Raw genomic sequence first — 14,541 nt, forward strand, 5'->3', positions numbered from 1 at the left:
AAATACTAAAAATATTAGGAATGTGGAATATTAAGTAGGAATGTTATATACGATAGTTAATCTCCATTTTGCCTAAAGGTAAGTGTAAGCATCCAGCAGAAATACAGTATCAGGCTCACAGCTAAGTTTAAAGATTTGTTCCATGAGTATGAATGTGGGCTTCCAGACAAAAGAGCTCATCTACCATTAGAATAAAAAGAAAATAAAAACTGTATTTGTGATAATAAAGAGCTCACAAATTCACATTAGACTATTTTAGGCTTAGGGATTCATAAAACTGAATTTCAGACTTCTTAAGGGAAATCCTGCTGTTGATGAGTAATGAAAAATAGTTTTAATAATGACACTAAAACAAGTTTTCAGCTGTCTTTTGTTTTAACAACTGTTGTAGTTCTGATCTGCACACTTTTCCATTCAAATTCAGATTTCTGGAAAGGGTTACAGAAGGAAGTAAAGTAAATTATGGGCATTAAAATACTCCCTGAACCGACCCTGCACATACTGGGAATACTACCTGAGGACCAAACAGACAGAGATAATAATTACTTGGTGAGAGTGTTGCTCTAACTGGTAAGAAAGCAATTACAACGCAATGGTTGAAGTCACAGCCCCCTAGTGTAATATAACGGTGGGAAATAGTAAAGAGGTCTATAGCAGGGGTAGGCAACCTGTGGCTCTGGGGCCACATTTGGGTCTTGGGCCCTTTTCTAGTAGCTGTGCCTTTGTCAAAAAAACATACGGAAATTAATAATACTAAGGCTTTTCATTTATTCATTTTATTTTATTTATTTATTTATTTTACACATTTTGGTATTATTGTCGGAACCATAAAGTCAATCTGATGTTATGCAGCTGTAAAAATGTAGACTATACTCCACATGGATCTAAAAATAGAAGCAGTAGAAGTAGTAATATTAGAATACCTTTTATTTTACAACACTGATGGTATTCATCTGTATTCTCCATTGTAAAGAAACCATTCACATGGCAGTACATTTTTGCTGCACAACATAATATTGGCATTTTCTTTAGTGTAGTTCTGTAATTTCTTTGTAGTTCTGTAAATGCACCAAAACTTTGATTTATTCTTAACATATTCCATACAAACTAATTCAAAAGAGCTTCTTAAACAGTCACCACTTTGAGGTAAAACACATAGGGATATGTTTTGGCTCAAGACAATTTTGTTATTGTCTATTTCTGTTCTCAAATAGCTGTTTAGATAGGTCTATAGTAACAAAAAAAAAAAAAAATCATAGCCCAAATACAAATGAAACAATTTGAGAAAAAATGGAAACTAATAACACAAGCAAGGCCCCCCACCCACACAATTTAATTTTTTTTTATGTATCGATTTATTTATTTATTTTAAAATCTTGACCGTTTCTTGTGCTTTAGCTAACTTAACGTGACTTACACTTAGTTAAGGATATTTCTTTTTTTGGTCATTTTTGCCATTTGAAAATAAAACTACTGTATGTCTGGTCATAAAAAAAAAAAAAAAGTGTTTCAATTCAATTCAAACACAAAAAAAGTAAGAAGCGCTGTGCAAGAATCCCAGGTGGAAAAAAAAAAGCCCAAAAATTAAAAATATCCTTAACTTTTTGTTTGTAGCGTACATCTCTGTATAAATACTGGCCACATTTGTACACCTGCAAGTTTGCTTTACCTGTGAAAAATAAATCAAAAGTTAAAAACAAACAAAAAAAAAAAAAATTCTGCTATCAAGTACATAAAATAAAATGCTTTTCTACAGTTGAAGCAAAGCAGATTAGGAGAAACTAAACTGTCGTCACTGAATGCATTTCAGTGAGCCTTCTTTGAAATAACACACTTGAACAGAACTTCCAACAAACCTAGCGAGGCATGCACTCCTCCAGCAATGTGTGTCTAATTCAACCCTTTAAAACCAGATTCAAATCTAATTTGACCATAATCTGGGTCTGAACAGTAGGTGTTCCTTGCTGATTTATTGTAAACTCTGGTAAGTGTCAGTGTGAGAGGTAGCAGAGAGGAGTGTGATGATGATAACCTCAAATGAATTCTCCTCTCTCCACCCTCCTCCACAGTTTATTAGTTTAGGCCAGAGGCCACTTGTAGCCTTGCAGAGTGGACGGTAATTGTGTGCGTGCTCCTTAAGCACCGACCGCAGCAATAATAGACTGAATTATACAATAAATTCCCTCCAGATGTGCTCCCTCTACTCCCACCCACCCACTCCAATTTGACAGTTCGCACACCCACAATCTGTGCAGAAGGAGACCTCGGTCCGCACACACGTATACGTTCATTCAGTCACCCATACACTCACTTACAAATGTACATACACACGGGGTGGCTTAGTTGCAGTGTTTGCATTGTCTGATTGTTTCCATACTGGTGTTAGCTTGCTGTGTTTCCTCACTGCTGGTGTAATTACAGGTCGTATTAGCTGATAGTGTTTTGCTAACCTCCTAATAGATGTCCTCCTGCCTCAGAAACCTCACAGAGAGTCCATTCAATAATAAGCAGTTCTCTAATACCTGATGCTATTACACATACACACACACACACACACACACACACACACAGGATGATGTTTAGAAGCAGTCGCATACACACGTCCTACTTGCTCAAAAAGCTACAAGACATTTTGTTTAATGTGGAATTTGCCATAAATTTTTGATTAGGATTATAAATGCAGCATATCTTGAGAAAAGCAGCGAAAGTACATGTTAAATAAAGAGCGGAGCCACCCTGCATGGGAATCTACCTGTCTATTTCTGTCTCACGGAGGAGGAATGAAAAGAGGAGAATAAGGACAAGAGGAAGAGAGAAGAGGAAAAGAGTGGTCAGACTAATTATTATGTACACTTCTGCTGAAATGTGAGTCCGTTTTCTGGGGGTGTATTTCTCCCAAAAATGTTTTCATTTCAGATTTTTGTGTACTCCATAGAAGCATGGTTTCATATTTTCTTACAGCTAAATATTGCCCAGGTCTCAGTCAGCATTGTGCTGATGCAGGAGGATGGAGAGAGGGAGAAAGAGAGGGAGAGAGAGAGAGAGGGAGAGGACCACCAGTTAGTTTGGCTGCTACTCTTTTCCCTCCATCTCCAGCTTTTTTTTTTTTAAGTTTGCTCCTGTCAAGACCTCAGAACAGTGCCACCCAGTGTTGAAGCACAGGCCTTTGTCACAGGGTGTCTAAACAATGCAAGTTTTTTTTAATTTTACAAATAAGATCAAATATATTCAGTTTTGTGAATTCATCAGCGTGTGTAACGAGGATATATCTTACTGTTTTCAAAGCACAAAATACAGACAGACTGTAGAGTAGAGGAAAATATATAACACACTTAATAAAAATAATACAATATAGAAAGTATTCTTAAAAACCAATGTGGTGTACTCAGCCAAAACTCTGGCTTGTTTTTGCTTTTACAACATTAAAACATCTTTTTCTTGGTAGACTAAGCCTTTTATTACAATGAAATCTAATAAAATGCTAAGTTTACCAAGAGAATTCTAAACCTGTAATCATTTTGTTTTTAAATGTTTTACCACAAAACAGAAAAAACAACTATTGTGTGTGAATACGAATAACCCATACTGTCAAAAACATCCAGAGTCACACTTAAGATATGACTCTCAGAACTTTAACGTACAAGTTACATTTTCTTTGAGCCCCTTTATTCTGTGTTCGTTTTGTTTTGTTTCTTTGCGAAGCGTATTTGAGTGTCCAAAAAAGCACTATATAAGTGTGATACAATTATTATTATTATTATTATTAATACATTTTTTAACCCTTAACAACCCAGTGCTACTTTTGTGGCACTTCCCAAATGATTTTTTCTGTCTATTTAACCTTTCTTAATTGATTTCCCAACATTAAATAGAATATTATCCTCTGTATTTTGTATTTTTTCAATGAAAATCAGGTATTTTCCTATATTTGATTTACTAATTATGTTGATGTTCATAAAAGCTCAGTTTAAAGTTGAGGGTTATATCAATAGCTGGACATAAAAACAAGTGTCATTTGTTAAACTCCATGGGTTTTACTAGTGAATCAATGTTGAAGAAGACGTCGGTGTTTCACTACGGAGCCTCTGAACGTCCAAATGGGTCATATCTGAGGACCATGAAAAGATGATAAACTGCATTTTACAGCAATTATTTATATATATTGATAGGATTAGTGGATCGATAGTTATTTAACAGTTTAAATCAGTAGATAGTTTTGGTAGCCAGTGGCTGTTTGGCTCTCTATGGGTTAAATGAATTTTGATTTTCTACAATTCATTCAAATACAATAAAGTGACAGTGTTACATCTGTTCCACTGTCACATGTTGATATTGCGTTTGCCAGGTGAGAGGCTGGCTGGACTAATCAGTAAAGGCAGACTAATTTGCCTGCAGACATGTTCCAGAGCAGAACTCCCTTGGTGCTTTGCTCAACCTGCCGTCCCAGGTGGCTTCAATGCTTGAATGCCCCTTTTACCTGCTCTAAACTACATAGCCAAAAAAAAAAAAAAGAATAATTAGAAAAACACGTCATAACAGGAAACAGGAACAGGAAAGAGACTTGGCGGACTCTAGCAGCGGCCAGGTGCAGAGTTTGACTCGACCACCCCCTCCAACCCCCCCTCCTCTGCGCTCTGGCTCATGCAGGCAGGAGGGTGGCTGCTGCTGCTGGTAGCGGAGGCCTTTTCATCGCCAAGCTTCTTTATCAAACCCCAGGGTCTAGTTTGTTCTCCTGTTGCTGCTGCTTGGTGGGTTGCCGTTATAAATTAGACTACAGGAGATGTGGGGGGGCTCCCTGGTGGATCCTCGCCTGACGAATGTTCACACAGAAGGTCAAGTGAAATATCAGCTACAGCGTTCATTTTTTAAATTACATGAGCTTGTAAAAGGAGCCTCATGAGCCGGGGTGGTACTGTTTCCTCTTATGTGTTTTTCTTCACATATTACCTCCTTCACTGCTGCACGACTCGAGGACCTTTAATCACAAGGCTGAGGAAAAAGATGGTCTGTGTAAACGCTAATTCAATTTATTTAACCCATCAAAAAAGCCGTACTCACTAATGATTTCTACAAAGATGGGTCAGAGCTAACGCTTGGAAATTTACTGCTCAAGTTTACTGTCTGTACAGCGAGGGGAACAAATTAATTTATGGTCATACTGACCAGTTTAGAACATGATGACGCTTAAGGGAAAGAATTACTTTTAGCATGCCCTTAAAAGCCATGCAGTAAAACAGTGTGAAAGAGATGAAATCAGATACTAAAATTGCACATTCTAAAACTGCCAACATCTACTGCTTAGACGCTTACTTTCCCCCCGCAGAAGATGCATGCATTGCAAATATTAGCTCTTCTCCTTCGCACTAAAGGCAATTAATTATTTGTATCCCCAGTAAGAGGGTGTTGTTTTTGTTTATTTTCGTTCGAGTGGTTCTCAGCTAAGTTCGTCATCAGAGGCCGTTGTGGCCTGCTGGGTGGCCGAGGCCAGTGCCAATGATGCCCCTGCCCTGTTTAATCTTTGACATTTATTTGTTTGCTCTGTGAATGAATATGCAGCCTGGAAAGACGTATTAGTTCTAGTGTACGCTCCTGACAGGGGGCCGTTCATCCTGCTAGACTGTGGTTGGTCAGGCAGCCGTTTCTCCAGACCAATGTCCAGACACGACCTGGCAACCTCGCTGTCAGTGAACGTCCACTCACATATTAGTGCCGACCAGTGTCTAGATACTGGATCTGGCAACTGTCATCGCCTCCGAGCCACCCTGGCATCACAAGAGCAAATGGAGCCAAGAATTAACTCAAGTTTATATCAACATTTCAAAAATTCCAAAAACATAAACTTTCAATGAACCACCTAAATAGGGAGGGCTTGTGATGCTTTCAAATATTGACTTTTTTATTTGCACATTTGTTGTTGTCTCTAAAAACAGTTCCAGGAGCTATGCGCTTGTTTGTGTACGCATGTGTGAGCTTTATTCGATCCTCCTCGATCCTGCAGCATCCACTAGGCCTCCAAGAGCTGGCCTCACCTCATCTGGCAGCCATTACCTGCACACATGCTCCTGTCTGAAGGTTGATCTGCCGGGTTAAACAAATCCAGGCAGCGCACCGCGGCCCGCCAGGAATCGGCTTCATACATCAGCTGTGGAACAGCCAACATGACAGGGTTAGAGCTGGCTACCGTTAGTCGTGCACTATCACTGATCTCACAACGCCAAATATGCTCGAAAACGACAAACTCACTTTAGTTCAGGTGCTGGATGTGGCGATCAAATATAATAAGATATGTGACTCCTGCTGAAAGAGTGTTTTGCAGCAGCGAAAGGCTCCTGCGTTTTCCCCTGGAAAGATGTGACACGAATCATTTCTTATGTATGAAGTTCCAAACTAAACAGTAACAGGCATACAGTCTCGGTATTGAATGTGGAATTCGGTAATTATCTGCAGCAATAGGCTTTATCCAGCATTTTGGTGTGAGACGAGGCATAAATGCATAACTGTCTCTCAGCAGGGATGGCACGGAATTGACAATTCAAACAAGTTTGCGGAGTCTGATTCAATTCTGTCCCCAATCAAAAGCTTGAGATTCCATTTATGTTTATTACATTTCCTGTTTCTCACTTCATCACGTCGGAATTGAAACTGACAGGGTAATTATCATTTCATCCTAAATTGATCCCAATCCATGTGGGCTGGCTCCAAATGTAGAGACACGAGAGAGGGAAAAAGAGATGGAGAAAAAAAAAAAAAAAAAAAAAAAAAGGAAGCCTAGCATTTTGGGAGCATTTGGCGATGGTTCAGTCATCTGTAAGACGTATCGCTGAAGGGTGGGGAGAGATGGAGGCAGAAAAGCAGGGAGGGAGAAGGGAAAGGGAGACGTTTGGAGATTGCGTTGCGGGTGTTCCCTTGATGTCCCCCTGACAGGAACCAGATTGGGAGCCGTGCGGCGTCGGCGCTTTGGCTTTTTATTCGTCTGGCTCCGCCGGGTTTTTCCTGGCCTGAGTAGGGCCCGGTTCTGAGACGCTGTGGCCCACTTGTGGAGCCAGCCTCTAGTTTAAGTGAGAATAACAAATGCTAGAAAAAATAATAGGCCTACAAAAAGAAAAAGAGAGGAACAGCACAATCCTACTATTGTTCGTAGTAGCTAGGCAGAAAGTACAGTCAAAGCCACGTCTTTGGGACATTTTACTGGCTCTAATAAAGAGTGTGTGGTCCCTGTTCTGGAGAGGTCTGCCAGACTGACAGATATTCTCTACAGTAGTATTGGATGGTTCCGTATCATGTATTTTGAGTTGTGTTACTTGGCACAGCTCAGACAAGACCTGTCATTCATCATGCTTTTGCCTAGCTGAAAGTAGTGGTCCTTGCTGCTTATGATGGCATAGCGCGCCATTCGATGGATCAGTAATCGTAAAGGCGCTTGTGGATGATGGCAAAGCGAGAGATTTCCCCACCACCTCTAAGGACTAACACATAAAAAACACTCTTCTACAAAAATCCTCTAAGTTGACTGGCATGTTTTAACTTTGGCGCAATGGTAGGAGAGGCGCTCATGACCACCCTGCCAAAGAAAAAAAAAAAAAAAAAAAAAAAAAATGTGCTGGATATTTGTCACCCACGTGTAAATGTACATTTCTTATGCATATAAATAAATTTCAGAGGTTAACAATTTTTTTTGTGTGGTTATAGATGTAATTTGATGTTTTATTAGTGGAAATGTATATATCAAGCAAAATTTACAGGTCCAGTGTTTCCATTTTTTCATGTTTAGGAAAATATAGAGTACAAATGAGAAGAGAAAAAGTACATTTTATTCCTTCATGAGTGGAAAAAGACAATCAGCTGCACAAAATAGGTGAAACCGCCTTAATCCCCGTCCCATTTTCATTTATGTTTTAAATAAAATTGCTCTCTTTTTATTAATTTTCATCAGTCATCGTGTTTAATATTCGGTATAGAGCAAGCATTAATTTCTGGCGTAGTACACACACATTCATGTCCTTGGCTCTTGTGTGTGTGGTAGAGAAACACAGTTTGGTCTGTGCTTAATCAGTTCTGTTTTTAAGTGTTCTCTGCTCGGTTTTCGCAGCACAGCCTTGTGAAAGAAAAACGTCTGGTCGTGGGTGGCTTAGCTGGGTCACTGAGCCCACAGAGTAGAGCATTTCATAAGAAAGAACCCACTTAATTCTGAACCATACATCGCATTAGCTGATTTACATGTGGACAGCTATCATTTTGTGAGGAGTTTGACATTGATAAATGAGGTGTTTCACCTAATAGGTAATAAAAACAAATTACAGGTCTTAAGAGAAAGGATGTTCTTCATTTGGTTCTGTTTTTTGTCTGTTGGAGGGCAAGGGCCAGATTGTTTCCATATGATTGTAGCATTCATTTGTTAAGACTACAGACAGAGATTAATAACAGCATTTTCTGATGACCAATCCATACTTTGCCTTGGGGTAATTAAATGGGGGGGGGGGGAAGTGGTAGGAAAAAGTGACTGTTTTTATCTGAACTGATTGGCAAATGTCTGAACTATTAATAGTATAACTTCATTTTAATCTGACGTTAAGTATTATAAGTCTTTCTGTGATTGTCACTCCTTTTATTTAAATAGATTTTACACTGTTAAGAAGAAAAAATAAACTTTATTAATTACAGGAAACTAAAATCACTTTCCAGTGCCATAAAATTGTGCAATGAACACATTACTGATATTTATATCCTCAGAGCCAATAAACATTTCTCTGATTAACAGGGCACAAATAATGTCATGGTTTAAAAAAGCCGTGATGTTTTCACTGTGAGGCTGTTAATTATGGAGGGTATAAATGCCTCAATTATGCGGCTACTGCCCTTGTCCATGATCCGTCAAATACCCCGAAATCAAATTAGTGAAACCATAAACAATCTACTTATGGTCAGAGGGGATTCACATGGTTTTTAGAGGGTGAAATGCTGACATACAATGTAAAATGACAAATGACAGTCCTGAGACGTGAACAAATCAGTGCTCTGACCAGAGGTTTTTTTTCCAAAGAGAAAATATTAGCCCAAACAGTACTTAGTAGGTGAGGGCGTGTTATTCTTAACTGGTTTGAATCACTACTGGACTCTCTGAGCCCCACAGAGCTCGTATATAAGCTCTCTCAACTTTCTTGAGCTACATGTAAAAACGCTTCCCTTCTGGTGTAATGCAAGCCTGACAGAGGACAAGTCTGCCTCTATTCCTTGTCTCAGTGCAGTCAAACATAACCTGAAAAGATGAGGCGGCAACAACCACAGTCCCATCAACTGCAACTTCCCAGACTGAAATCCTCTTTACAGTGTGAAACTCGTGGGTCAATTGTGATACTTCACCTGACTGAAGACATGGACATGCCAGTAAATCACATTTCTGAATTTAAGTTCAATTTTCCACTTGTGTACAGATACATTTTAGGAAAACATATCCGTGTTTCTCATACTGGAAAATGGAAAGTCCATGTGTGCAGGTTCAGTTTGAGCGACTGGAGACGCCACTTTTTAACCCTGAAATTAGAGAGATGTGTTTTGTCACAGTCTTGCAATCATCATATAGAGAAACAAAGACGATACTTTCTCTGTGAATTGAATTTTGCTGCTTCATCTTGCATGTAAATGATGCAGGCGTACATAATGACTGCGCAGTCAGACTGGGGTAATTTTAAGTGCCACATCCAATCAGCGCTATCACCACAAAGCATCACAGCTTGGAGCACAGATATTCTCTTTGCAGAGCCCTCAATGAGGTGATACTGAACTGCTGAAACACAGTAAAGGTTACTGATACAGACCATAAAACAAAGGGTGAGGAAAGAGAGGAGGGAAAGAGGGATTCGAGGTGGAGGGGTGAAAAAACTCTTGGATCCTGTGGTAATTGCCAGAGGGACACATTTTGTTGGAACTCAGTTGTGCTGAGTGATGGGAGAACGGCTACAGCAGTGTTTAGAAACACCAGTCGGCCAGTCTATTGCCTAGGAGCCTGGGTGTCTGCGCTGAGCCCCCCCCGCCCCTCCTCACTGCTCTAAGTAGGATGGTACATGCAGCCTCACTGCATACCGCTCCTGCGCGGCGCTAAAATTAGCCCCCCTGGAACCAGATGGAATTCTAAACAGAATAAACTTTTCTTGACTTGATTATATTCAGCCTTTCCAAGCTCTGACATTAAAAAGAAAGAGAGAAGGCAAGAACGAGGGGGAACCTTAGAAGCTAATTGCCGTGGGTCTGGCGTGCACATTGGGCATTGTGTTGAGTCGAGACGCTGCAGTAATGCCGGAGCCTTTCTCCAGGCCGTGTCTCCCAAAGGGGGAACTGTCACATCTTCCATGCGTTTGCGGTGGGCTCGCAGCTCCACACGAAGTGCATGTGAAGCCGCTAATTAAAAGCAAGCGATCCGTAACTGTCTGGCTCACCAGGCCGTGCTCATCCATGTGGCCCCCATCGACTCTTGTAGACCCCCTGGCCCCTGATGATGCCTGTTTGGCCTCTGCATGGGAGTGATTTTCAGAAAAAAAAATTACATGACTCCCACATAAACGCTGGCAGTGTAATTTATATGTATTTATGAGATTCTTTAAGTCTTTTAGTGAGTTTATGGGCTGGGTACAAACAGCCTTTTTAATAGATAGACCAAAAATAGGGATCTTTAATTTGGTACCCAAGAGATTCATATGGCTCTTATTATGTTATTTGTTTATTCTGTGTTTATTTTTCCCATTTCTGCCATTGCAGAAAAACTTCAAGTATTTGTTAATAAAATCAGTGAGAATATTTATTACTTTTTCATTTGACCATATGTAAGTGTTTTCATTTTTGCGACGGCAAGACTCCAAAACAGTGTTTGTAAATTTTACACAGTTTCTCTACATTTTATTGTCCTACAAGTTGTGTAGAATAAACACAGGATCACGGACAAAAAGTAAAAAGAAATTTTAAGACCAGGACTCCCAGTAACATAACAGCAATGTGTAAACAGAAGAACTTGAAGAGCATTTAGGATACAATACAAATACAACAACCCGTGGTTGGTAGACAAGCGGGAATGGGACTTGAATGGCTCCAAACAGTGACTTTGATTACCAAGATTTGTTTGTTTCCACAAAATGACAGCTAAAACCCTAAGTCCTTCTCTAAACCAGTCTCACTACTCTCCAAACTCTGCCCAGTGGTTGGCCACCTACAGAACAACGAAAAACAAAGAAGAGGGAAAAACCCCTTTGTATCAAAGTCTATCTTCTGGTGACTCCCTGGCTCGTGTTTATCAAACGCTGATTTTAATGCTCCATTTTTATCATGGCGATTAACATTGTTTAGTAATCAGTCAAACCGAGACTTCCCCTTCTGCGTGTGAGTGTAAACACTTGTCTTCTCAAAGCAGCTTCATTTGGATAAGAAAGGACAGAAATGTCTCTGTGAACGTGATGGTATATTTTTTTGTATTGTTTTCTAAAGCAGAAGCACATGATGCAACGTTAGTGTTTATGGGGAAATAACAGTAATTGTAGTATCAGTCATATGTGAGCCATGACACATATTACCACCATGAATTGGCTTTTTCGCGTTCTGAAATCCTGTCACAGTTTCTCCACCATCCTGTGGCTTCGCTCTCTCCTGATTTTATATTATCCTCCTATTTTGCAATAACTAGTTTGCTGTGATTACTTTAATCACCTTAGAGTCCAGTCTGCAGTAGTTTGGCCTGCGTCTGTTTGGTGGCATGTGTGATGGAAGTGCAACCCTGGAGCTGCTCAGCTGAGGTGGGGCTGAAGAGTTTCCTCGACAGTAGGAAGGAAAACCTTTGGGAGGAGGGGGTGGACGGAGGAAATGTGAAGGAGAGAGTGAGGGAGTGACCCAGACGATGACTTGGCTGGGGTCAGGTGTAAACACACTCACAGCTGGCAGACAGATGTGCTCAGACAAGAGCCAGTGACCATGTCTTTGGTTCCTTCCTCTCCGCTCACCTGATGTTCAGCTAATTCAGCAGCACAGCCAGTGAGAAATAAAGAGTAAGTTGCAAAAAAAAAAAAAAAAAAAGGTCACATGCACATAAAACTGTGTGCAGACATACTTGAAATACATACAAGGGGCCTTGCAGTGCAGACAGTTAGAAAAAATCTGAAGTGGTGCATAAGGAAATCAAAGCTCTGGTTACTCTAGAAGTGGCCTCTGCTCCTCTGTTACTTAGCTAGTCGAGCAAGTGTGTGGTCGATGAGAGAAAGTATAACATTTCCCATTTTCTACTTTACTGGAGTGGTCTGGGAGACTCATCGGATGGGAACTTAAAAAGATCTTTCAGTGCACTGACATCCACGAATCCACCATGATTACATTCCATTCACCCAGTGCTGCTTTTTTCTGCTTTTATTCAGCATGTGCCAGGCCAAAAAGGATGAACAATTTTGTGCATTTTTGCGGATTTTCTAAGACCCCTAATCAAACTTTCAAACAAATGATCTCATGATGTAATGGACTGGAGAGATGCAAGCAACAAAACAAACTCTTCTCTACTGCACAGCAGAGCAATAACCAAAAGTTTACACCCTAGCAAACACTTTAAATATTTACCAACCTTAGTAAAACAGTCGGGGATTATCCTGTATTGTTATAACACTTGGAAAAGACTCTCATACTTTCCATATTTTCTACTGATTCCATGAGGCTGAAAACAAGGAGGGGGGATCAGATTAAAATCTCTTTGTACATAAACTACCCATTGACTCACTGTCTTCCTGTCGGAAGAAGCAATTAGCTCTACGAGACAAAGATCTCAGACATGTTAAATGGCTGAAAATAAATAAATGTGGGTATTGCCGTTAGACTTTAGGCCCTGTTTCAATTAGAGCAGAGGCCGTGGTCTGTGTCTCTCGGAGTTGCAGGCTCCATCAAGCTCTGGTTCTATGGGGACTTTTTAATTGCTATGTTTTAGCTGAGAGGGAAACAGAGAGGGGAAATGTACTGTATTCATCTTGGCCTCCCACTATGCTCCACTCATGAAGGCCTGGGGTGATTTGTCTCTTTAACGCGGAACGCTGTACAGTGAAGTACAGTACTGCCCAGACAATGTATTCATTCTTCCCATCGTGAATGGAGATTTTCTTCCACAGGTCTTTTTTTTCAGTCGATTGATTTATGTGACATAATTTATTATGACCAGCCACCCGAGCTCCTTCAATTTCAGGAGGTAAAATGATCTAGAGATTTGCTAAAATCACAACACCTTCAACATAAAAGCTTTTGACAAAGTCTGCACTCGATATTCATCATTAGATTAGTGGTTGGCATCTGTAAAGCCTTACATAACTGATAAAAGTAGACTGTGGCTCTTATTTTAAGGATTGCCTTCCATTTCAAACATTCCACACAATCTGCTGAAGTTGGTTATACTTTCGATGGAGCGTAAGATTTCAAACCTCTCAGTCTCTTTGCTTTTTCCATATCCAGCTGATGGCAGCCATGTCAACTATCAAACAGCGGAGTCTGCTTACTGAGATGAATGATGAGCGATGGTAGCCAGATCTGTGTGTGTGTGTGTGTGTGTGTGTCTGCATGTGCGTGTGCATCTAGACTAGTGGGTCATACAGTAGAGAGAGACCAGATACACACCTCCTGATCTCTGTGCTGTCAGATCAACACTTTCTGTCAGCATATCTCTGTGCCGCTCTCACACTCCTCCATCCTGTCTATTCACTGTCCTCAGGCATCCCATCAATCAATTGTGTTCAGAGCTTCGCGACCCCAGAATTCGCTTTGCGTCTGCACCAAGCTGGGACGGGAATGTTTAAAGGTCCCTTTGTCCCTTTGAGAGACGGAGAGATGCGAATTTCCTCTCAGATGCGATAATATGATGACGGTTACGCTATTTTCGGGGACACCGCAGTCTCTTTTTAGTTTCTCTCAACACCCATAATAAGCAGCGTGTGCCTTCCACAGTGACGACGGTTATACCTTTCACCCTCCTCTTTTTCTCTGCATTGCGTGATTACACGGAGACAGATGGTTTGAGTTTGAGCCCTGCCGCCACATGCTAATATCAGACATGCTTTGAATTTATCTCACATCTTAATAGACGACAGAATAGACAGGCAGTTTGCAAAGTGCTGAACTATTCCTCTCGCCCTCTGTTTATTACCGTATTTATTTGACTGGATTCGAGGAATGAAGCAATTTTGCCCCCGTGAGAAGCAGACAGAGAAACCATAAAAATGAGAGAAGTTAGAACAGCAAAGCGAATGGTCCTGTTTTAACTGTTAAGACTACGGTCATGAATGCTGCAGAATGCTTATTTGTCTGATAAAAAACCTCAATATGGAGTCATTCCTGACAGTCAAACCACTCTCCTCGATCCAACGCCCTCTCAGGAAACTTGGGCCTATCCCTCAAGTACTGAAGTCTCTTTCTGCCTCTGGCAAAACTGGATTAAGGCATGCTTCCCTTTAGGTATGCTTGGGGTATAATGTGCTAAATGGTTTTTGTCACCTCCAGTTGACTACTGAAGAACATTTTCACACATTGTCCTGACCC

The sequence above is a fragment of the Sphaeramia orbicularis genome, chromosome 24 (assembly GCF_902148855.1).
Source record: "Sphaeramia orbicularis chromosome 24, fSphaOr1.1, whole genome shotgun sequence".
Lineage (NCBI taxonomy): Eukaryota > Metazoa > Chordata > Actinopteri > Kurtiformes > Apogonidae > Sphaeramia > Sphaeramia orbicularis.